Source organism: Carassius carassius, chromosome 9 (genome assembly GCF_963082965.1).
Source record: "Carassius carassius chromosome 9, fCarCar2.1, whole genome shotgun sequence".
NCBI classification, from domain to species: Eukaryota; Metazoa; Chordata; class Actinopteri; order Cypriniformes; family Cyprinidae; genus Carassius; species Carassius carassius.
In genome coordinates, this window is record NC_081763.1 from 35,830,747 (window position 1) to 35,842,137 (window position 11,391).

At 36.8% G+C, this 11,391-nt stretch overlaps 1 long non-coding RNA gene across 1 annotated transcript; it reads left to right on the forward strand.

The window, feature by feature from the left end:
• The first annotated feature begins 8,436 nt into the window (after positions 1 to 8,436).
• Positions 8,437 to 10,275, forward strand: LOC132148700 (uncharacterized). The gene is made up of 3 exons (XR_009434963.1): positions 8,437 to 8,697; positions 9,524 to 9,653; positions 10,107 to 10,275. It is a non-coding gene; the product is annotated as an uncharacterized LOC132148700 (long non-coding RNA).
• The last annotated feature ends 1,116 nt before the right edge of the window (positions 10,276 to 11,391 follow it).

The following is an 11,391-nucleotide window of genomic DNA, read 5'->3' on the forward strand; positions in this document are numbered from 1 at the left end:
TCTAGAAGTCCACCTGACATTAAACACCTGAGCGCTTTAGTAAGTCCTCAACCCAGCAGACATCCAGGTGACATTAGGAGTTAGTTATTACACTGGCCTGAATCTGACTGTCCTGGTTAAGGTCTCATATATTAAGGATATCCGGTTGCGGATAAAGAGGTATTTTTAGAAACCAAAGATGTGAACAATGCAATGCAAAGCATTTAATTTTTTTGCAGTCTAATATATTATGTTTCGATAGAGAATTATGTGGAGGAAACTAGAACTTGTACAAGCAGATACACCATTCATATGCTATGAACATGTGGTAGTGACTTAGACAAACATATTGTTAAGACTGATGTCAAGGAAAAGCTACAAGGCTTATAGTTACCTGCACCTCAGATTATGTTTAAAGGGGAAATGTGTTATACTGGGAATATCATGTAGCACAGATAACCCTCATAATGAGGCGGGTGGTAAATGTTTGATAAAGGTTTTTTGAATATGTCTACGAATGCTTAGGAATAAGGCAAGAAAAGTAGCAAATACTCAGAATGATTTGGTAAAGGATGCTCGTAAGTGCCTTGATGGTTAGTACTGTTGAATGTGCTGATCTCAAGTGTGATGAGAAACATGCTGAGTTAATGTTAAGAGAAGGGGAATTGGGTAGAGATCCTTTATGTTGTTTATTATATAAACAAAGGTGGGAACTGTTAGATTATATCATGCTCTCTATCAGATATTTCTGTGAGTTTGCAGTCCCTCCTCTCTTCTTATTCGTTTCCTTCCACAGATGTTTCGTGTTATTGTTTGAGCGTGAGTGATTTGATCTTCTCTCTTACTCATGCCCTCCCTTTCTTTCCCCTTGTTTTTCTCCCTCCTCCCATCTGTGTTCTCTCTCTCTCTATTCTTTAGTTTTCTGTCTCTTTATCTCAATGTATACGTGCATGCACAGATGATACATAGAGTTGAATCAGTGAAGAATGGGTAACTGGGTTTAGTTTGTCCTTTTCTGAAAGTTGAAGAGTTCAGTGCCAATATTATTCTTTATATGTCCAGTAATTGCTGACTATGTGCTTAACTCATCTAACTTGTTGTTTTGGCTCATACTCAACACAAATGTAGTCCATATCTCATTGGATAAACTAAAACTCTTGCAACTATGTAATGTGTGAATGTAATAATAAACTTTGAAGAAGTTTGTGAAAAGACTTCTGCAGCCAGCCTCAAGCTGCCAGTCGATGAAATTCAGTTTTAGTCACTTCCTTGTTGGCTTCACGAGAGAGAGCGGGGGGTTGCCGCTCGGCTGCGTCTAGAGCCAATGACGTCACTTCCAGGGAGGCATGTTATACACGCCCCCGTCCCTTGACTCCACCCCCACGACAAAACAGTGCCACAAAGTTAGACACGCAGAAACGTGAAGCGCAAAGGAAAAACTGTATCACAAGCTCAAACGACTAAAAGCAGCGTTGCAAATGAATTAGTAGATATGACCATTGAAATATGTATTGCAAAATCATTGCTTTCGAGCTGTTTCATTTATATTTGGAAATTCTTCATTTTTGTTTGCAAAAAGCACATTTATTTATTTTCAATAGTTTAATTTTCTTTTGCAAAACTTTACTTTTTGCATATATATGCGCCATTATATTGACTCCATAGCATTCACTTTATTTATTTGTTTTATTACTTTCTAAAAAAAAAACAATGTATGTCCAAGTAATGAAGTGAATTCTAAGCATGAAGTAAACTTAAAATTTACTCAAAAATGTGACTTAAAATATACTACAACTTCAGATCATTTAAACGTATAGTTACCATGATCATTTTAAGCACACAGTTAAAAATATTCATAAAATATATTTAAGTAAAGGGCAAATAAATACATAAAAACACAGAACTTTCAATTCAATTATATTTAGTAAAATAATTTTTTTGAGAAATATACTAAATTACAAGTGTGTTAAAAGTTGTATTGTGAAAAAAGGCAAAAGCATGCTAATATATTTTTATATATTTAAGGAGTACATTTTTGTTAGTATATTTGCTAGAGATATTCCGATACCCTTTTCCCCTTCCCGATACTGATTCCGATACCTGCGCTCAGGGTATCGGCCGATACCAAGTACTGATCCGATACCTGGGTGTGTATCTGTATATACAGCTTTATATACTACTAGCCCTGTGTAAATTGCAAGAAATATTTTATGGTGTGCTTCAGACTTATCCCTTAATAAAACATGAACAAATACATGGTGAACTACTGTATTTTATTAATAGAGAGACATAGCTAAATCTACTGTAGGCTACAACAGTAGCTTAATATATTGTCAATTTACTCATGTTAAACCTAACTTTTATTTTGACGGGTTGCCCTGAAGATCTTTGAGTGTCTGTGTTTATGATATGACAGTTTTCTCAAATGTAACGGTAAATTCTCATGAAGTGACGGTTTATGTGTTCGTGTCCTTGTATAGTGACACACGGCAGAGACTACAAAACAGCGAGCTCCCGCGCATCTGTGCCCGTCTCCCACAGAGATGTAGAATTTGCAGGAGTAATATTTAAATAGTATTTTGCAGTTTAGTATTCACAGACACTAGTATATATTCGGCTATAGTCTGGAGCCCTGCACTTAGACTAACACGGAAGCGAATGAACGCAGCTGCGGGTACCAAATATAATCGAAATATACTTACTACTGGTACTACAGAGATGCTGGTATCATCACATTTTCAAATTTTCAGCACCGACTTGGTAGTGAAGTGCCAGTAGTTGTGGCATCCCTAGTCACCGTTTTACTGTCTGGTTGGTGCAGTCTGAAATACTGCTAAACAGCAGACATACTGCTAACGCGTTTTCATTTCTTCTTCGCTGCTCTAAACAGGATTTTGCTTGTGGCAACACAGCACAACTTCCTGTGTTTGCAATGCATTCTGAGCAGCGAAGAAGAACCGTGCAGCGGTTAGGCAAAGCTAGCAGTCATAACTACGTCTTGTTTAAGAAAATGGTATCAGATTGGTACATGGGTTCTGGTGATATTTCCGATACTAGTATCGGAATCGGAACAACTCTAACATTTGCAGTTTTGTACGCACCACGGCTGAGTTTCCCAAAAGCTTCATAAACCTAAGGTACCTGGACAATTTTCAATCTGGTTTTCGACCGCATCACAGCACAGAGACAGCACTCTTTAAGATAATAAATGATATTCGCTTAAATTGTGACTTTGGCAAAATATCGGTGCTGGTATTCCTATTTACACTGTCGATCATAACATACTACTAGAGAGACTGGAAAACTGGGTCGGGCTTTCTGGGATGGTACTCAAATGGTTCAGGTCATACTTAGAAGGGAGAGGATATTATGTGAGTCTAGGAGAGCATAAGTCTAAGTTGACGTCCATGACATGCGGAGTCCCACAAGGGTCAATTCTTGCACCGCTCTTGTTTAGCCTGTATATGCTTCCCCTAAGTCAAATAATGAGAAAGAACCAAATAGCCTATCACAGCTATGCTGATGATACCCAGATTTACCTAGCCTTATCTACAAATGACTACAGCCCCAGTTGGATGTGCCAGAACTTTCTTCAGTTAAACAAGGAAAAAACTGAAGTCATTGCATTTGGAAACAAAGATGAAGTGTTCAAGGTGAATGCATAGCTTGACTCTAGGGGTCAAACAACTAAAAATCAAGTCAGAAATCTTGGTGTGATTCTGGAGACAGACCTTAGTTTCAGTAGTCATGTAAAAGCAGTAACTAAATCAGCATACTATCATCTAAAAAACATTGCAAGAATTATATGTTTTGTTTCCAGCCAAGACTTGGAGAAACTTGTTCATGCCTTCATCACCAGCAGGGTGGACTATTGTAATGGGCTCCTCACCGGCCTTCCCAAAAAGACCATTAGACAGCTGCAGCTCATCCAGAACGCTGCTGCCAGGATTCTGACTAGAACCAGAAAATCTGAGCATATCACACCAGTCCTCAGGTCCTTACACTGGCTTCCAGTTACATTTAGGATTGATTTTAAAGTACTATTACTCGTATATAAGTCACTAAATTACCTAGGACCGAAATATATTGCAGATTTGCTTACTGAATATAAACCTAACAGACCACTCAGATCATTAGGATCGAGTCAGTTAGAAATACCAAGGGTTCACACAAAACAAGGGGAGTCCTCCTTTAGTTACTATGCCACCCGCATTTGGAATCAGCTTCCAGAAGAGATCAGATGTGCTAAAACACTAGTTACATTTAAATCTAGACTTAAAACTCATCTGTTTAGCTGTGCATTTATTGAATGAGCACTGTCCAATGTCCGAACTGATTGCACTATATTTTCACTGTTTTTTTAATGTAAAATCATTTTCTAACTGTTTTTGAATTCATTTTTAAAGTAAATGTTTTAATCATTTTAAAAGTTTTAAAATTGCTTGTTTTATCTTTGTTATTATTTTTCTTCATGATTATTTTACTTTATTTTATGTAAAAAACGTTGAATTACTATTGTGTACGAAATGTGCTATATAAATAAACTTGCCTTGCCTAGCCTTAAGAAGTTCGTAAAAATGAGCGTATGACTGATCTTAGTATTACGGTCTGTTTCCCAAAAGCATTGTAACTTAAGTAGCACTTGAAAATCATTGTAGATCTACGAGCGCTCTGGAGTAGTCTATATACTGTATACAAATAAATACATTTATATAAATGTATTAATTTAGCAGACCCTTTTATCCAAAGCGCCTTACAGTGCATTCAGGCTAACATTTTTATTTTTTTTACCTAACATAATATATAACTATATATAGTATATAAAGTACATTATATATAATGTAAAGTATAATATAATATAATATAATATAATATAATATAATATAATATAATATAATATAATATAATATAATATGATATAATATAATATAATATAATATAATATTGTATTATAATTATTATGTCCAAGTTGTCTGTCTGGAACACAGCATAGGTTAATATGTCAATAAATGATTGTGTACTACAATGAAGAGTCCTTCTATAAGGTGAGATTTCAGCACTTGACAAACGGACAGCGACTCTAAAGAACTTAAAGCACAGCTACGTGTGATTGCTTTACGTGCTTTGTTTGGAAACATACATGAAACAATAACGAACGATCACAAAATTACTCGTAGAAAACATTCTTAAGCTCTAAGATCAATCGTTATCCGGAAACCCGGTCCAGGTGAGAGCACAAACCTAGCGCAAAAAAAAGTCTGCTGCGTGAGATCACGTGAGGCGCTCTGTCATGATAATCATAATGATATATTGTAGTGTATGACAGTGATGCGGGTCGGGTTGGGGCGGGTTAAGAAATTGGCACTTTATTGCGGGCGGTTTGGGGCGGGTCACTAAAAACAAAATTTTCAAAAATCCATTTATGTTGCATGGAATTTAGTGGTGGAAATTTTTATTCTTTCAAGAGATTCGTTGATGTTCAGTTCGTTCACCAAAATGATTCATTCACTGATTCGTTCAGTGACCATTTCTTCATTATTACACAAATACGCCAGCAGTTGGCGAAAAAGAGTGCCATGTGTTATGTCTTAAGTCAACGAACGTATTTACTTGTGACAAAAACTGATTTGGCTTTATTAAAGTGTGTGCATGATCACATTAAATAAATAGTCTAAATAAATTGTTCAGATTAACAAAGCACGAGGTTTTATCGGGGATTAAACGTGGAGTTATGTTCTCTATTCCAAATATGAAAACAAGCGTAGGCCTACGTGCACCAGTACGTGCGCATTGTATCTGCTGATTGCTGATCGAGATTTACATGCTTGGCCGACGGGCCCTGTATACTCTCATTCATTTCATTCATGAACGAGATGTATCAGTTCATTCAACTCTTTCACCGACGAGAAGATCGTATTCGTTCCCTACATTCAACAAGTCACATGCTCCGTCACATCTTGAGTAACTCTTTTTGCCAGGATGACACAGAGCTGTTCACGAGCTGCGCATGTGCTGCTAATAGCGCCGCGCTGCTGTGGGAGGAACTTCATTGAACGAGAAATGAGTCTTCTACTGTATATGGTCAGTGGATTACGTAAACGAGAACAATTCGTTCACCTAAAAGATTTGCTCATGAACAAACCATCATAGTGCAATTACCTATAGCCTATATTGATAAGGTTACGATACGAAGGTCTAAGTAGCAACGTAACTTCCGTGATGTCACCGATGCGCGGGGCGGGTCGGGGTGGGTCAAGAAATTGTACTTTATTTGCGGGGCGGGCTGGGGTGGGCCAAATAATTTCTTAAAAGCGGGACCTGCGGGTTGGAAAAAACCCCGACCGGCGCATCACTAGTGTGTGATGTTCAAATCCTGTAGTGTGTGCATATTTGAGTGAAGATAATCTGCAAAGATTCTCCTTATGTGTGTGCTGCAACCAGATTTCAAAATAGGTTATGATTTTAAAACTCCTGCAGTGTGAGCTCAGCTTAAGTCAATTATTTAAATTATGATGTATATTTTTTACTGTCCTGATTGAGCAACATCTATTTTAGACTCTCCAAGATCGCACAAATGTGTTTATTACGTTTCCATGTTAAATGTTGTAAACTAAATTAATAATTAATTTAACTGCCGTTTAAATCATTACCTGCTTCAAAATGAATGCTGTTAACAAAATCAGTTAGCTACTGTAGGCATAAAAACACTGATAAACAATGAGTAACTATGCAAGGCAAATAAAGGTATATAAATCATAAATCTTTCCTCAGATTTCAGAATGAGCACTTTGTCGTTTGTTATATACCAGTGGTTCCCAATCTTTTTCAGCTCGCGGCCCACACAACCACACACATATGTTTGCATGGCTCACCTCAAAAAAATTAACTGACCCCGCTATTGTTGGGTTAATAACTAAGTACTCAGAAGCTAGATTGTTAACTGTTTTTATTGAAAGAACTAGGGATGTGCGATATGGACAAAAAAAAAACTATCGCGATTTCTTTGATCAATTTTGCGATTGTGACACACACCGATATGCTTTTACAGTCATAAATGCATTCAGGATTCATTTTAAAACATATTTCCAAAAGAAAACCAATTAGAGCTTTATCAAAAAGTTGTAACGTCTCTAGAACAGACATAAGTCAAAATTATCACTATAGTTAAGATGTAACAAAATGTATAGACTTATGGCAAGAAACAAACAAACAAATCCCTTGTCCAGGGACTTTTTTTTTCTTTTTTGCCATGCATTGTACATAGAGCTCATTAATTGTAGCAGAGCCACAGGTGTTAGCAGTGTGTATACAGTATGTGTATGCGGTCAGCAGTGAGAGCGCATAAATATAACGTGAAAGCACATTAAAATAATGCACGAGCGCGAATCTCTCAGTTCGCACGCAGATTTCCTTTGCTCTGTCACAAAACCAGACGTGCTTGCTCAGATACACGCTGCTCTCGCCCGGAGAGAGTTTGCGCACTTAAAACATGTCTCCTCTCACTTAAACTGCGTCCTGTGCACTCACAATTCTCTCTATGCTCATGTGTTAGATATTAATTATTTTCGCACGTTTTTATTTCTAGCCTTTTACCGCGTGCAGTGTGAACGCTTTGATCCGTTAACATGGGCTCGGAAAAAAGGCGCATCACAGACAGAGTGTGAACCTGGAGTTAGGCATATGCCCAGTCTGTTCTGTTCTCGTGCTAGGAGCGCTGCATTCTGATTGGTTCTGATAGCATACTGCGGGAGGTCAGGGCAGCGGAAAATCGTGCTATAAAGCGATTTAGAAATTGCGCACGCTCAAATCGTGATTTTATGACGATTTCTATTAATTACACAGCCCTAGAATGGACTGGAAATGAACAGAAAATAACTCTGGCTGGCACCGCTCAGCAAAACGGGAAAAGATCCAGGCAGAGCTCAGCAGCGGGTAGACAGTCACCGGAGCAAGCTGGAGGAAACACAACAGTCATTTATGCATGTTTGAATTTGTTGTTCTGTAGCATATTCAGCAAAAATATCTAAGATAAATTGGTGGTTTATTCTTAAACCAATCAGCGATCTCGAATAGTGGAAGCATAATAACAGTTTAATATTTCTTTTTTTTTTGTTATTTAATTATATATATGAAATGATGTCATGTTATGTTATGACTTAGACATTTTTACATATATTAACAATATTATTTCTTTTAATAGTAATTGGCGGCCCACCTGCAATAGCACCGCGGACCACAGGTTGAAAACCACTACTGTATGTTGAGTTCGTGTTCATCTGATGTTTATCATGTTTATGATGTTCGTTACTGTAATGAATGTAGCTTTTTAATAACTAGGGGAAATTTTTTCTCAAGTTAAAAAATAAGAAGAAAATATCAGTGAATGTATGCAGTGTGTGCTGGCAGATGGATAATGGATGATAACGCGACACACTTGTCTGCTGTGTAACTTTTCCTCAGCTTGATTCTCAGGAATCAGAATATGGGTCAGCACTAGAGGGCAGGCTTATGATACATTACAGTAGATAATCTCACGACAGTCTTTTTAGATCTCTGTCTCTTGGCATAATTGAGTTCGTAAGTGAGGAGTAAAATCTGTAGATGTTTTTTGGAGACTAGAGAGACGCAGATGAGTTTATATGTGCACATTTCATCTTCATTACAATACATCTGACTTTTGATTTCAGGGCGTTGGCGGAAAAATGGCACTTAGTGCAGGTAAGATCTAAAGAAAGAGAACCAGATATCAATATTGGTGTATGTTTTAAAGTAGCTACCGCAGTAAAGAGAGTTTGCTGTTCAGATTTCTTTTGGCTATAAATACGCAGTGCGCTGTCATAGACATGCAAACAATACAGAATATCATTCTCTATGATTTGTGAATTCTGGTGACGCTGTCCTTTGGGCCGAAATCAGTTTTGTTTTTCGTAGCGACTCTTAATTGTATAATGCCTATAGCTCCGACAGTTGGACACTTAGAGGAGTGAAACCGGTGTCATCTTCACCAGCTTGATCTGTAAATGTTTTCACAGCCCAGTGTAAGGAATGTGAAAGAAAGCGTTCTTCATGTTTAACGTCTATTACCAATAAACACGCAGACTGCTGGAATAAAAGAACAGTTTTAGGTCGAGCTGGATTTGTGAAAACTTTCACAATATAGCATTTTATCGCGTGGCCGTGTTCCCCCCGTTTTTTGACTAATATTGTCATATGGTTGCTGGTTTATTCCGTTATTCCGTTACACTTTGTTTGACAATAAGGTTTTGGTTGCGCCTTACTTGGCAAAGGCACAGATAACGATTTCCGAGTCACTAACATCACTTTTCTCTTTTATGCATATATTTTCAGTCATAAATTATGATTTATGTGTGCAGATTTGGACATGGCACAAAACGTTGAGCACAATTATTTCAATTGTTGCACTGACAATTGATCTTCTTCTTCTAAATTTTTCTGATTTATTATGGTCATAAAGAGTCGCTATCCCTCTGTGAAGTTCTGTCAGCGTTAATTCGTCATTATGTTTTGTAAATATTTTTCTAAGCTTCTGTAATACGTTCACTTTTTAACGCGGGAGAATCAACTGAGAAGACGTGTTCATCAGGCGGCTGAGGAAAATCTTACTGAAAGACAAGGCAGCATGTGGGCGATAATAATCCAGAGGAACATTCATGGTGAGTGCTTTTATTTGGTTTTGCTGTACTTTACTTCTGAATTAGTTGATATTAGTTCATTAGCAAAAATAGAGACACCACTAACTTTGCTTTGTAAGTTATCAACATTACTGAATGTTTAAATCTAGCTTTATTTTTAACCCTTTTAACGTGACGTGAAATATTTAAGTTATCATATTTTGTTGCGATGGATTTTGCTGCATAGCAACATTTTTGAAGTGGTGTACATTCTGTTGCTTGGCAGATTACCTGGCTCTCCATCTGCTGATAATAGGTCAATTCTGATTACGGTAATTAATGAGAAGTTCTGAGGAGATAATGATTTTTGAAAATATCTGTGAAGCAGTAGTCCTACACTTAAAAAAATAAAATGTACAGGTGTAAATGAATTGTCTATTTCATTGTTTATTCATTAATTTGCCTTTTATTAACCTGTTTTTTTTTCTTAATCAGATCTACCTTGAGAGCAAACTTCATGCAGTTTAGAAACTGTAAATAGAATTGTGCCAGTCAAACAGTTAAAATCTGCTGCTGAGTCTCTACAGCTCTTAGCAAATATGGCAATGCCCTCATCCAAATGTATCGGGCAAAGAGTAAAGACCTTGAGATGACATGAAAAGCATCCTGGACCATTTTGATAAGCAAGTATGATTTCTATACTTGTGATGTTTTTTTTTTTTGTTTTTTTTTTTAATAGGGGTCATATCTTTAAATATTTTGTGAGAATTATTTAATCTTTTTGAGAACCCAAAGATGATATATATCTTCAGGTACTCAAAAAGATTACGATTTAAAGATATAACAGTCAGTTTTTGTAGATTTTAATTTTTTGCCATTTCTGAACCTTTAACCATCCCTAATAAATTTTCAGTGACACCCTCTTTAAGTCTCTTTATATGATCTGTAAGGAATCATGCAGAAGTAAACCATCATTTAAATTATCTATCTCCCTGTAGACAACAGACATCTTCTCACACAGACACACTACAGCTCCCCTTAAACCTCAGAAAACTGATGCTATATCAAAGACTTACCTGGTAAGTTTTTAGCTTTTGTTCATGTCATATTTCCATTGATCACTGTTATTTTATGAATTGTGTGGATATATTTAATAAAGGTGCTGACATGGTTTCCATGTGGCTTGTTTTAATGAAGTATTAACATCAGTTTAGCACATACTGTGCCTGTGGCAAGCAGTACGTTACACAGTCCTCTGTGGGGACTACCGCTTTCACTGTCGTATTGTCTTTATTTATAATTACATTTCCGAACATTCGCTGGTTCCCTCCTCCTCCTTCCTGGGATTCAGCTCCAATGCAACACTGTTAAAGGATCAGGGAAGGGGAAGTCAGAAACTGCCAAACGTTCAAACCGAACGTGTTTTGTTTGCAAATTTTTTTTACATATGCACAACTTTGTGGGATTGGGAGAAAAGTGCAGTCCCTGAAGAATAAGCTCCTTACTGTATAGGGAGTTTAAGATGCTTTTAGTGTAGGTGGGTACATATGGCATAATGATGGAGTTTGTTAGGATGTTACTGTATATTGTGTAATGGTGAAATTTACATTTTTAAGACTTATAGTTTTTATTTCTCTAAAGGTAAAATGCTTATTAGTTTACTTGATGGGCTATTTGTTGATTTCATTTGATAATTAAATGTTTGATGTTTAGGTTAGTCATTGCTTTGTCGATGGATGGTCTTTTAAATTTGGAAAGTTTGTGTTCCTCATATGTTCAT